General features: G+C 61.4%; 1 protein-coding gene across 1 annotated transcript in view; it reads left to right on the top strand.

Moving 5' to 3' along the window:
• Positions 1 to 1,363: 1,363 nt before the first annotated feature.
• ELFN2 (extracellular leucine rich repeat and fibronectin type III domain containing 2) overlaps positions 1,364 to 13,408 on the top strand; it is a 47,593-nt gene continuing 35,548 nt past the window's right edge. Inside the window, 2 exon segments of the mRNA XM_070411064.1 lie at positions 1,364 to 1,480; positions 9,234 to 9,395. The gene's annotated coding sequence lies outside the window, so the exon portion shown is untranslated.

Below are 13,408 nucleotides of genomic sequence, written 5' to 3'. Positions count from 1 at the left end.
GCCAGGGAGGCGCTAAGGGGCGAGGGCCGGAGGAACCATCCTGGGCTGCCACTGAGCCCAGCAGGCCCCTGGGCTACTCCCCCGATACGCAGGGAAAGGTAGTGAGCAGCAGCCAGAGCCCTGGCTCAGGGGAGAGAGATCTGGAGTCCAGTGCGGTCTCTGCTATCAGGCTCCCCGTGTGACCTTGGAGGTGTCACCCCTCTCGCGGAGCCTCAGTTGTCTCGCCTCTAAAAATGGGAGCGCAGCAGCCACTCCTCTTGGCTTGCCCGAGGTTGAGCGCAGGACGCAGGCGGCTGGGGCCGGGGTCAGCAGGTGTGTGCGCGGGTCCACCCGGGGAGACGGAGCCAGGGGGTGCGGGCGTTCCCGGGAGGGCGCTGGGGGGCGCTGTGCACCTCGGGCGGCCCGCCCCGCAGTAAGTTTGCCTCCAGCTGTTGAATGCGCACACGACAGCGGCGGCTGGACCCGATCCGGCGACCGGCCGGCAGGGTGAGCGGGCCGGGGACCAGGGAGGGGCGCGGGGGGAGGGGCGGGGGGGGACGCCCGGCCAGCGCCCCGGGCTCTGCGGTCCGCGGGGCCCCCGCCGCCTCTCCGGGCCCTGCAGCTGCAGCGCGGAGCCAGGCGCGGCCCCGGCGGCGGGTGTGTGTCTGCGAGTGTGCGTGTCCGTGGAAGGATCCAGTCGGGAGAGGGGGCGGGGGTCTGGCTGCGGAAAGGCCTGCGAAGGGAACGGGCGCCGGGCGGCGTGGGCGGACGGACAGACAGACAGACGGCGGCCTGGGCCCTGACGCCCAGCACTCGGCCCCTCCAGGCGGCGGCTCCGCGGAGCAGAGGCGCGGTGGTGGGCGGTGGAGGCGGCGGGGGCGGCGGTGTCTGCGCGCACACGCTCGCTCAGACACACACACACACACACACGCACACACGGGCCACGCCACAGACACACGCCACGCGCCGAGCCCGCCGGGCGCCGCGCACACCCGCACCCGCGCGCACTCACACTCAGGCGCAGGCCCCGCAGCCGCTGCCCGAGGCGGCGCTCGGCTGGGACCCGGCGGGGCTGGAGGTGAGTGAATTCCTCCGGATCCCCGCGCCCGCGGCCGGGGCCGGGGAGACAGCGGAGTGGGGCTGGCACTGAAGGGCACCCCCTCCGCCAGTGGGGGTGAGGCTTGGAGGGGACGCGCGGGGCGGGGGGGGGGCGAGACGGGGAAGCCGCCCCCACGGCCGCCTGGGTCTGGGGATCCCGTGCAACCCCGGGGACCACCCTGCGCGGGGCGTGGAGTGGAGGGGGCGGTGGGTGGAGGCGGGAGGACGAGGCGGACGGGAGGCGAGGCGAGGGTTTTTGCGGGTGGTGCAGAGGCTGGATGGGGGACGGCGGTGCCAGCCCGCACCACACCGCACTCCTCTGCCCCCATCTTTTCGAATCGGGGGCCTCGCCCCCCTCTTTCACGGAGTGCTGCTAGGGTCAAGGAATTCGTCTTCCTCGCTGGTAAGGGGGCTTTGATGCGTTCTGGGTGACAGCTCCAGTGGGAGGGGTGGGACTTACCCCCCCCCCCCCCAGGAGGGCGATGGGTTTGGAAAAGGACTGGAGTTGGGGAGTGGGGGCGACCAGGGGGTGGGGACCCTTGTGAAGGCTTCATCCTTTCTCCGTGTGGGGCCAGCGGGCAGGCCGCCCCTGGGGAGGCAGCAATCAGCAGAGGCTGCAGCTCTGGCAGGGCCAGGGCCAAGGCCAAGGCCACCGCCAGGCTGTGTGTGTGTGTGTGTGTGTGTGCAGTGTGGACTCCAGCAGCTGGCAGAGGAGGGGGCAGGGGGTGGGCGTGTTGGCTGGTGGGGCGCTGTGTGCACGTGGGGAGGGATGTGTGTGCAGGGTGGACCCCGCTCTCTGCGCGGACACACACACACACACACACACACACACACGGGCACACGCACGCACACAGTCCGTGGCCCAGCAGGGTTTCCTTGGAATGTGGGGAGGGAAGAGCGCTGGTGTGTGCGTGGGGGGTACTCAGGGAGTTTGTGTCTGGGATGGAGGCAGCCAGGCCAGCCTGCATCGGGCCCAAGGAGAGGAGAAGAGGGTGGTGTCCCTGCTCCTTCTCAGCTGGGGAGGATGGGGACATGGTACTTGAGGGCACTTTCTGCAGCTCTGGGCTCCCTGCTCTGTCCCCTCCCCCTAGCCTCCTCCCACCCTGCCCCGGGGCTGCTTCTGGAGGGCACTGCCTGAGTCCCCTTGCCTAGAGACACAGGTGTTGGGCTGGAGTGTGTGTGTGTGTCTGGGCTGTTGCTGTCGCCTGCTGTCAGCAGGCCAGGCTGTGGGAGCAAAGCAGGGGGAGGAGAGGGTGCTGGCAGCACCTGGAGGAATGTCATGGAGGCCGCAGGCCCCAGGCCGCCTGCCTTAGTGACCGGGGAACGTTTGCATCTGGGAGCTGAATCATGTATAAGTGTGTGTGTGCCCGGCTCCCACACCTGTTCCCGTGGCCTGTGCCTGTGGGCACCTGTGGGACATGTGTCCCGGCCATCAGCAGGGCAGGAGGGCCTGCATATGTGTGTGCATGTGTGTCCTGTGAGAGGAACGCACACACAAGCACACGCACACACATGTGTCCTGTGTGCTGAGTGAGCTGTGTGCCCTGGAGCTGTGTATGTGGGTGGGGACCTCGGGGCATTGGACCTGGGCAGGAAGAAAGAGGAGGAATCGAAGGGGGGCACCAGGGAGAAGCATGTGTGTGACGTCAGTGAGAACCTCTGGTTGCGACATCAGCTCCAGGTTGCCAGTGACGTCACTGGGACAGCAGTGTGAGGGGTCACCCCTACCAGCCGGAGTATGTGATGTCAGTGGGAGGCGTCACTGTGTGAGTGGCTGAGTGTGGGCCTGTCCCCTGTGTTGTGAGGGGGTGGAGGGGAGCTTTAGAGTGAGTGGTCCCTCCCAAGAGGCCTCATTTCCTGAGTGCGTGTGGGACCCCTTTCCTTTCCTGTCCCCTAATCGTGCATCGCCTCTGCCCTTATAGGGTGTCTCCTCTTCCGTTCCCATGTCTGCGCCCCCACCAGGGCCTGTTCTCGTCAGCCAGGTTGCACAGGCCCTTGGGTGCATATGTACGAGTGAGTCTTTGTGTGTGTGTGTGTGTGAGTGTGTGTGTGTGTGTGTGTAAGCGCATGTGACAGCAGAAAGTGGCCACAGCAGAGACTTTTGGTTCTGATCCCATGTCTTCACTCTGTGTTCTGTGCTTTAGGCATTCCTGCCCGCTCTCTGAGCCTCAGCTCCTCCCCTGTTACCTGGGGGGACTCCAGGAGGCAGTGGGCCTCTGGGCCGGGCACCTGGCATGTATGGGGTTCTGTCTGTGTGAGCTTCATCCCTGCTTCCCATCCCCTAGTCCAGAGCAGCTGCCCTCCCCTCTCGCCCCCCACTCCCCAGTTTTGAGTCCAACTTTGTAAAGAGCTTTCTTTTCTCTCCTGGCTCCTCACAGTAGTGAGGCTGGCGGGCTGGCTGCTATGATGCGGACATTTGACAGATGAGCAAACTGAGTTCTGGAGGTTAAAGTAAGCTGTTGCTGATTCATTCCTTAGGGAGATCCCCCCACCCCTGCTTCACTGTGTGGGTGCAGGGAGACCCATTTGATTGGCAGGTCATTCCCAGCAGGGCACTCTCACTTTCTGGAGGGACAGGGAACTATGTGAAGTGGGGGTGGGGGCGGGAGTTTCCCCGGGTGAGGGGCCCAGGGGAGAGGCTGCCCTTCACTCCCAGTGCAGTGCTTGCTTGTTCTCCCACGTCACAGGACTCAGAGAGAGTCAGGGCGACAGAAGTGGGTGCACCCTCCTCCCCAGCCTTCTGTAGTGGAGTCGGCCCGAGGTGGTCATTGGGGGCCCCTGGACAGCAGTGTGAGGGACTACCAGTTCCGAGGTCTGCAGAACTGGTTCCAGTGACACCTCTGCTTTGTCCCGTGTGCGACGAGGGGGCCACCTCTCCTGACTGTGCAGGGCCACGCTGCTTGCCTTGCAGGTTGGATGAGTGAGTGTGAGAACGTGGCACCACGTGCAGGGCCAGGATGACACCCTTCGTGGTTACCCTCACCCACTGCAGCTACAGTGGCCCTGGGCCCAGGCCCTCCCTCCGCCCCCTCCCCCCCTCCCCAATGTGCTGCGATGGAGTGCTGTGCAGAGCAGGCAGCCAGGAACAGGATTGCCTCGAAGCCCAGCCTCCTTAGCGAGGGGCAGCCTTAATAGTCCAGAAGGTGAACCCAATCCTCTGCCTCCTGCTGCCCCAGCCCATCCCCTATTAAATTAACCTTCTTCCTGCTCAATTAGCACCTGGGGCGGAGGCACCGCCACTATTACTGGGGATGTGTCTTTGGGGGGTTGGAATAATAGATCTTCCTCCTCCGCCCCTCCCCCCTCAGCTCTGCAGACCGTCCCCAGGGAGGCTCCGGAGAGCCACCTGGGCAAGCTGACACCTGGGGTGCAGAGGCAGCAGGCTGGCTGCTCGATGCTGCTGATGGCAATAATTAGAGTGATGATAACAATGAAGATATTAGCTAATATTCATTGAGTCTGCGAGCCAGGCCCGGTGTGAAGCCCTTTGTAAGTGGCAGGGAATCCCCCAAGCTTTCTGAGCGGCTCATCTTAGTCCCCATTGCGCAGACCAGAAACAGAGGGGTTCCGGACGAGGCATGCGTGCGTCTAGGGTCTCGGCCCTCTCCCTGTTCCTTCCTCATCCCTCCCGCCACAGTGACCTGTGACAGTCCGGCAACCTGCTCCCTTGTCCCACAGCACCTGCACAGCTGGGGCACACAGTGGGCTCTCTGTGGGGCTCCCCTAGGGGATGGCGGGGGCGCTGCTTCAGGATCACCAGCTTCTCCAGGCCCTGAGTCTCTTGCGGTCTCAGCAGTGGCTGTGGGACCACTCTGCCACACTCTCCCTGTCTCCCTCCGGGAAAGGGCAGGGGCTCAGGGTCCAAGTTCTGCCTTATTTCCTCCTGGAGGTATGTCCTGGGCAAGTCAGTTCACTTCCACTTCCACAGGGCCTGCTTCCTCAACATAAAGTGGGGATCACAGTACCGAATTCCTAACTCCTGTATGTCGCTTATGTAAGAGAATACCAAGTGTGTAGCATTGTGTCTGGCACATAGTAGGTGTCAATTAGATGAGTTCCCGCCCCCTTCCCATCTGTCTCCTAGATTCATTCCTGGTTCCTTGGAGTGGGTCTTGGGCTGTGTGTGTGTGTGTGTGTGTGCGCGCGCGCGCGTGCATGTGCGATGTTTCTTTCCCATATTTTCAGCCTTCACTCCCCCCCAACCCCCCGAAATGCATAGAACCTGTTTCCTGGAGCAGGGCTGGGGGCCTGAGGAGGCTTGAGGAGGGAGGGCCTGGGAACCACCTACCCCCCAGCTGAAGTGTGCAGAAGGGGTTGGAGGGGGAGGCAGAGTACGTCGTCATGTGTGTCACTTCTCTCAGTGGGGGAGTGAGGAGCAATTTCCAAGGGCTCTCTGACCCATTCTGCTCTGGGCCCAACCCCAAGACTCAGGCCTGACTCAGTTTCCCTCTCTGGCTTATCTCTATCATCTCTCTCCTCCCACAATTCTCCCTGGATCTTGGGGCTATAGAGGCTGTGGGGTTGGCATGCCCTCCTCCCTCCTTTCCTTGACCTTCTCATGGCAAGGGGGGCGGTAGGGGCTGGCTCTGCTTGTTGAGCCATTTCCTGCCTGTCTCTCTCGGCTCCATACAGGTAGAGACTCAAACAGCATTTGTTGAACAACTTCCTTTTACCTACAGGCTGACGTTCACACCCTTAGGAGCACGTCTCCCCCAGGGGTAGCTCAGGCAGGACTTGCAGGGATGAGCGCCTGTCCTGGAGGAGAGATGAGACATGTGGGACTCTTGCCACGTGCCCAGCGTGGGGCCTGTACACAGTGAGGCTCGCTTGACGGAGGTTCTCTGTTGTCTGTGACCCCACTGAGGTGGGGCTGGTGCTGCAGGCTGAGGCCGCGTGCTGAGCCAGCCTTGTTTGTAAGCGGGGCGAAGAGGTTGGAACCACTTCTGCTCAGGGCTTTGCAGGTCTCCCGTGATCGCACACCTGCTATTTGCCAGGCACAAAGCGAAACACTCTAATATCTGGTTTAATTTTGGCTGGCGGGCTGTGAAAGAGATCCAGGGGCCAGTGGGCGGGGGCAGGCCAGGGGCAGAGAACACAGGAGCTGAGGTCTGGAGGTCTGAAAGCCTGACGTGGATTTTGGGAGGACGAGACGGGAATGTAGTTTGGGGATCAACCATAGAAGACCATACACTCGGAACTAAGAAATGAAGCACTATCCTTTTCGTCAGGGAGCACCGAGTCTCTGGGTGTTTGTTAAATGCAGGTTCTTGGGCCCTGCCTGCTGAGACTTTGGTTCAGTAGGGTCGATGCAGGGCCCGGGAACCTGCATTTTAAATGCATTTCCAGATTAATGCACCCATGTTGGCAGCTGAAGAGGTTGCTATGTATTCCCAGCCATCTCCTGGACTCCTCCCACACACCTCCTCATTTTCCAGAGGAGCCTGCGCTCAGAGAAGTGAGGCGCCTTGCCTGGGGTGACACAGCAGCAAGACGGAGGCTGATACTGACGAATACTGACTAATAATCTTCCCGGTTCACTGGCTGCTGGTCCAAGCCTGTTCAAAGAGCCCCTCATTCAATTCTCAGAACGATCCTCTACATCATTCCTGTTGCATCGATCAGAAACCGAGGCAGAGTCTGTGGTCACGGGTTCAAGGCCGCGCAGCCGGTAAAGGCATGAGGTGCGGTGGGGATGAGGGAACCCAGCGTCTTGCATCTTTGGACAGAGCGATGCCCTCCCGCTCCCTTTCTTTGGTGCGAGGCCGCGGGTGGAGCTGAGCCTGCGGCTGTGCGTGTGAGCAGAGGCCAGAGGAGGGAAGTGGTGGGGAGCAAAGAATCCGGCAGGCGGCCGGAAAGCCGGGAAGGCGTCCCGGAGGAGGCGACGCAGAGTCGCCTAGCTCTGGCGGAGGCCTGTCCGGGTCTGGAGGGCAGCAGGGTGTGCTCGTCCCCGGCAGGCGTCCCGGGCTGGGCCAGCGGGGCACCTAGGCGCAGTCCGGGGCCGGGCTTGGGCACGGCGGCTGGGCCGGGGGAGGGCCCGGCCGGCTGGGCGGGAGCTGCGGGGGCGGGCAGGGGCGCGGGGGGAGCGGGAGCGGGAGCGCGCACAGAGCCCCTTCCGGGGGCGCCCGCACCCCGCCCCCCGCCCGCGCGGGCGCACAGTCCCAGCTGCCCGCGGCTCTGCGGTGCCCCCGCCCGCGCGCGGCCAGCCGGCGGGTTTCCGCCTTGCTTCCCTGTGCTTAGAATTTGCAGCCGCATCCCCTGACGCTCGCAGCCAATTTCACGGCCTCTGGGCTCGGCGCGGTGCGCGGGATCATAAACCCGCGGGTGCGGGGCTGGGGACTGGCGGGTCCTGGCCCGCCCGCGGACAGGGGGCGATCGCGGCGAGGGCCCGCGGAGCTGCTGGCGAGGATGTGTGTGTCAGGTGGGTGTGGACGGGATGGGGGTGCGGGGGGACGCCGCTGGGAACTGACCGGGGAGGACTGTGCGGGTGTGCAGGTGTGGCCACGTGCGTGCTGGAGGGCGGGGAGTAGGTCACCATGTGAGGGGGCATGTTTGGGGCCTGGATGTGTTGACCCATGAGCTGTGTAGGGGACCCCTGTGCCCACGGGCAGGTTTGTGTGGGTGTCTGTGGTGAAAGCTGTGTGTGGGGGGTGGTCCACTGTGTTTCCGTGCGTGTGTTACCGTGTGTCTGTGCATGTTCCAGGCATGTAGGGGCACCTGTGTGGGCCTGTGTGTTGAGGTGGGCCCCTGGGTGGGCAGCTGTGTACAGTGAATTGGGGGCTGTGTGCCCACGTGTGTCTGAGGGAGTGTGAAAGTCTGGTGTCCTGTGGGTGCAGGTTGTGTGTGAGGGTATGTGTGCGACTTGGGGTGCTGTCCTGTCCCTGCTGGCCCCTGGGCTCGGGGTCAAGTGTGAGCCTTGCAGCTGGGGCGGGAGGGGGAGCAGTGACCCTCCTGGGCCTGGGAGCCCTTTCCCGGAGCAAGCCTGCTGCTTTTTTCCTTTTCTTCCGCCTCTGGGTAGGGGTAACAGAGTTGAGACGGCGCAGGGGGCCTGTGTTTCTGTGCTGTTGCTGCTGGCTGCCAGCTCCGGTGGGTCTCCATTTGTTTGGGAATGGCTATGTCAAGGGGCCCAGGTGTGAGCGTCTGCCTGATGGGGAGGACCAGGAGGACCATCTGGGCTGGTGGGGGGAGGGGGGGGTGCAGGGCCAGACCGAGGGAGGGCCTCCAAGGGAAGGGGGTGAGCGCGTGGTGTGCACGTGTGTGCACAGATGGAGGGAAGGTCTGGGAGTGAGCCTGTGCAGGTGGAGGTCGAGCAGGTACATTGCTCTTAGGGTGTGTGAGCACATATGGTGGGAAGTGGGGCACAGGCTGTGGGCACGCGGGGAGGGGGTGCAGGGCCTTGCAGAGTTCTGAATCAGAGATGTGCGCTGGGAGAGGGTGCCTGTTCCCTGTAGCAGAGGGGAGTGGGCCGTGTTGCTGTTGGGGTGACCAGCAGAAGGGTGGCGTGGTTGGGCACGAGAAGGGGAAGGCTATGTGTGTGGGACTGGGCGTCAGGGCAGTGTGAGGGTGTGGGTGGCCATTCCCACCTGGGTGTGTGTCCATGACTGAGTGAGGTTGGGGCTGGGACTGTGACTTGGGGCCCAGCAGGCAGTGAAGGACATGGGGTGGAGAGGATGGGGGGGTGTGGGCCCTGAGGCTGTCAGAACATCTATCCATCTGTTGCTTGCTCCTCCTGCCCAAGAGGCCATGGAGGGATTGAAAGAAGTCCTGTGGCCTCTGGCCCCTCCCCTCCCTCTGAATCCAATGGGGTTGGTGGGGAGCCCCCAGCTCTCCATCTGGGCCTGGAGACCCTTCCCCTCCATCTCTCTTGCCCCATCATTTTTCTCCATCTCCCTGCCCCCATCTCCTCATCTCCTGCCTCTATCTCTCTCCATCTCTGCCTCCATCTCCCTCCATCCCCTCCCTCTTTCTCCTCCCTCTCTCTCACACTGATATTCATTTGTGGTATATTCGGTTGCCATGGGAAACCTAAGAAAGAAGTGAGTGTACCCTTCAAGACTTCAGCATTTTTCCCTCCTCCCTCCCTCCCTCCTGCTGTCCCCTCCCTCTCCTTCTCTCCGCCTCTCCTCTCCTCCCTCCTCCCTCTCCCTTCGCCTCCACAGGAGAGGACTTGGGTGAGGAGCTGCTGCTGCCTGAGCTGGGCCAGGACCTGAGACCCACTGCCACTGCTGCTGCCACCACTGCTGCTGTGGGGACCGCCCTGAGACCAGGCCAGGAACAGAGCCTTGCTGGCCGCAGGGGCCCCCTCTGCCCGCAGACGGCTGGTAAGGACAAGGTCCTTCCCGAGCGTGTGAGTGTGGATGGAGGTGAGCCCGGCTCACATGACCTGGCCTTGCCAACCCGTGATGTGGGCCAGGCTCTGCCCACTGTTTGTCCCTTCCTGCCTTGCCCAGCCCTGCCCCCAGCTGCGGGCACCCCAACCCACCCCTCCTCAGCTTCCCTTCCACAGGGCCCATGAGGCAGCTGGTAGAGTGGCAGGCCTTCTGGGGGCTGGGACTGGTCCACTGGGAGGCTGGGGAGGAAGCCGCTGCTGGCTGCTGGCTCAGACACCCCACTCCTGCCTCTTCTCCCAGCTGAGACGCTGAGCAGGCCTGCCTGCAGCCCAGCCGGCTGGGGCATCTGTGCACCTGGTGGGGGTGAGGGACTGGCTTCCTGGGCCGGCCTGGGAGAACATGGCCTCTTCTCCCTCAGGTGGGGCCTTTCTGTTATAGAGAAGGGCAGCCTGAGGGGCTGGGAGTGAGTTGGGAGCAGGGGAAACGCTGGGCGGAATCAGTACCTGGCCTGATCCAGTGGCTTGTGTGTTGAGGCGGCAGGGAGAGCAGGCTTCCACTAATGGGCCAGGGCCGGCGGGCAGGCCTGCAGGAGCCCTTCTGTCCTGGCTGGGGCTGGTGGCTGCCCCCGAGAGGAGAGGCTGAGGCTGTCGCTGTCACTGAGGCTGTGTTGGTGGTGGCCACGTGGAGGGAGCTGTTGTCCTGTCGGTTGCTGAGTGACGTGGAGAGGGACCCGCCTCTGTGGCATTGTGGTCTCCATGGAGAGAGGAGGAGACAGGGGAGGAGGCTTGCAGTGTGGCCTGGGTGTTGGTGGTTGCTAAGGAGAAGGAGATGCGTCTCTAAGCTGTGATGGTCCCCACGTGGGGGGCTGTGGCTGCTGAGGTGTTGAGGTCCTCAGGGAAGGGCTGGGGCTGGGGCTCTGGAGGGGCTTGTGCAGGGACGGGAGGGGTGATGGGGGCTCCAGGAGGACAGTGGGGTGTGACAGGGGAGGGGCTGCTGCTGTGCCTTGGTGTGGTGGACACAGGCTGACGTGGGCTGAAGCGGGGCACAGTGGGTGGTCTGAGTTGTATCCCCACATCCAGTGCTCATCCTGCCTGTCCTGTGGCCAGACTGGACCCTGTTGCACCGTCAGTGTCCCTCCTCCCAAGGTCCCCTCTGTCTGTCCTTTCCTCTCACTTCTGTGGCCAACTTCTCCTCCCTCTGCCTGCTGGAGCCCTCCCTCCTCCGGGCCTTTGAATGTACAAGTCCCCATCTGGATGCATCCTCCGTCCTGCCCCCAGAGGACTGCCTTCCCATCCTTCACACTTGTTGTGCTCTGGGGAGCCTGGCATTGGTGCCTGCCTTTGAGGTATCAGATAGGGCAGGCGAATCGCCCGAGGTCACGCAGTGGGCACATGCTGGGGCTGGGATTTGACCCTGGGGCACCTGCCTCCCCAAATGTCCAGCTCACCAGGCCTCATCTCCCCCCGGGGGCCTCCGCTACCCTCCCATTCAGAGCCATCTGGCTCTAGCACTTACAGCTGTACAACCCCGTGCCTCAGTTTCCCCATATGTGAAATGGAGATGTACATGCCTCTCGAGGTTACTGTCACTTGGGATAAAGTATGTGATGCCCCTGGTGTGGTTCCTTGCACTTAACAGACTCTCAGTAACTGATCGCCACCATCAACATTCCTTTTGAAAATGAATTTGAAATGATTTTCTGACATGCCCTGTGTGTGTGGGGGGAATAGCAGTGCCTTCTCATCAGAGACCTGCCTTCATGTGTGTGTGTCCTTTCCCCCGTGACTCTCGAGCAGTGAGGTGTTGAGCTGACCTCGTGGTAGCAGGAAGCGGGGCAGGAGAGGGGGGCCTCCTGATGGTCACGCAGCACCTTGGTGGCGGAGCCAGGATGGGCCCAGGTGTGACTGGATCCTGTCCCATGTTCCCCCTTGCTTGCTCCGGGGCCCTGTGTGGGCACTTTAACCCAGTGGGCCTTGTCCCCTCGCTCATGCCTGAGCCCCCTGCCTTCTGGCTTTCTTCACAGCACACAGCGTGGTGGTGCCTTGGGAGTAACAGATTCAGGGAAAGTCAGTCCCTTCAACCTCCTTGACACCACCAGGGGCCAGGCCAGGCACGGGACTGAAAGGATGCCCAAAGAGGGGCATTTGAGGGCCTTGGGGAGTGATGGATGGCTGTCTTTTGAGTGACAAAGATCTGGTTCAGATCCTGACTCTGCTACTTTCTAGGTGGGTAGCCATGGGCACATTTCTTTGCCATTCTAGGCCTCAGTTTCTTCATCTGTACAATGGGGATGATAAGAATGCCTACTTCACCTCAGGCAGGGAATAAAGTTAGTGCGCAGGGCCTGGTGCCTGGGAGGTGCTTCCCGGGCCATGGCTGTTCTTTCTAACCCACCAGACTTCTTCACATTTCAGGCTGAGCTAGCGAAGAGGGGAGAGGGCTATCCTGAGCGGCCCCAAAGGGCAGAGGTGGACCAACCAGGCACAGACCTCAGTTCATCCCAAGAAGAGGTGTTTAGCAGTGAGTGCTGTCTTGGGGTGGGATGGGGAGACGGAGTGAGTGCTCTGTGTACCGTGAGACCACAGAAGGCTGGCAGGGGCATAGGGTTTGGGATTGTAAGACTCAGGTTCACATCCTGATGTTGCCATTTATGGTCTGTGGGGTCTTGGGAGGATCAGTTTCCCCACCTGCAAAATGGGAGGAATAGCAATGGAGCGAGTGTGACTTTAAATGCATTCATATTTGCGGAAGGGGCCCAGGCGTCCCTTGAACCTGCACAGTATCCAATTTTCCAGAAGAAGAAAGCAAGGCGCAAGGAGCTTGAGGTCTTAGAGCAATCATACCAGTAGCTGCTCTTTATGGGGCATCTGCTGTGTGCCAGGCGTTTTCCCACGTGCTCTGGGTCTCCTCTAATTTTCCAGCCTTTACACTTGCAGTTCCTTTTGCAGGAGTTGCTGTTCCTTCTTTGCTCATTGCTGCTTCCTGGGCGCCGTTGCCTGGCTGTCTCCTGTTTCGGTGCATTATCGCCTCCTCCGGGAGGTCCTCCCTGACCACTCTGCTTGATCTGGGCCTTCTTCTGTTTTCTTTTAGTCCTTGACACAACCAGATGCTATTTTGTTTATTTGCTTGTTACGCACCCACCTACCATGGTAGGTTTTCAGCTCCACGAGGGAAGGAGTTTTTTCTGTCTTGTTCCCTACTCTATCCCAAGTGCCTTGAAAGGGGCCCGGCACATAGTAGATGTTCAATAAATATGTATTTAGCAAATGCATCCCATTCTATACATGAGGAATTCGGGGCACGGGAGGCTTGTAAATTGCCTGCGGGCACACAGCTGGAAGTAGGTGGCAGGGCTAGCATTTGATCCCAGGTTGGCCTGGCTCCAGGTCAACCGTTTTTTTCTGCTGCACGACACCACCCAGCTGGAAGCCTGGCCTTTCAGGCTGGAGTTTGGACTATCTTTTGAACACAGACAAAACCACAAAACACCTCTTAAGTAGGAAAGGTTCCTGCCATAAGGAAGAGCTTCTGGTAGCAGCATGAACTGTCAAATCAGTTCACTAGCTGTGTGACCTTAGGTAAATTACTTAACCACTCTGTGTCTCAGTGTACTTGTCTGCAAAGTGGGGGTAATGTCTTGGCTGGCTTAATAATCTTGGCGGGCTTCTGGGAGGCAGTGGACTTTGAGCTTTGATTTGCAGACTTGGCTCCAAGTCCCTCCCCACTCTCCCCCGCCTCCCCAAGGTGGAAAAACAGCCTTTGCTGAATCACCCCAGTCCTGGAAGGCCCCACTGCCCACGCCTGAGGGATCTGAGATTTTGACTTCTGAATAGGGGACATTTTAAGTGCTTGGGACAAGCCATTTTCTGCCCTGCTAGCCCCCCGCCCCCCCCCCCCCCCCCCCCCCAAGAGAGAAAGAGAGATCAAAGAGGAGAGAGAAGGAAACTGATTGTAACTGACTCCGTGCTAGGGACATTCCCGTCCTTAACCCCTTCACAGTCACA

Source organism: Myotis yumanensis, unplaced genomic scaffold (genome assembly GCF_028538775.1).
Source record: "Myotis yumanensis isolate MYYU_CA2020_CCGP unplaced genomic scaffold, mMyoYum1.0.hap1 SCAF_3, whole genome shotgun sequence".
NCBI lineage: Eukaryota > Metazoa > Chordata > Mammalia > Chiroptera > Vespertilionidae > Myotis > Myotis yumanensis.
The sequence above is the reverse complement of the archived record's forward strand: the minus strand, read 5'-3'. Positions and strand labels throughout refer to the sequence as shown.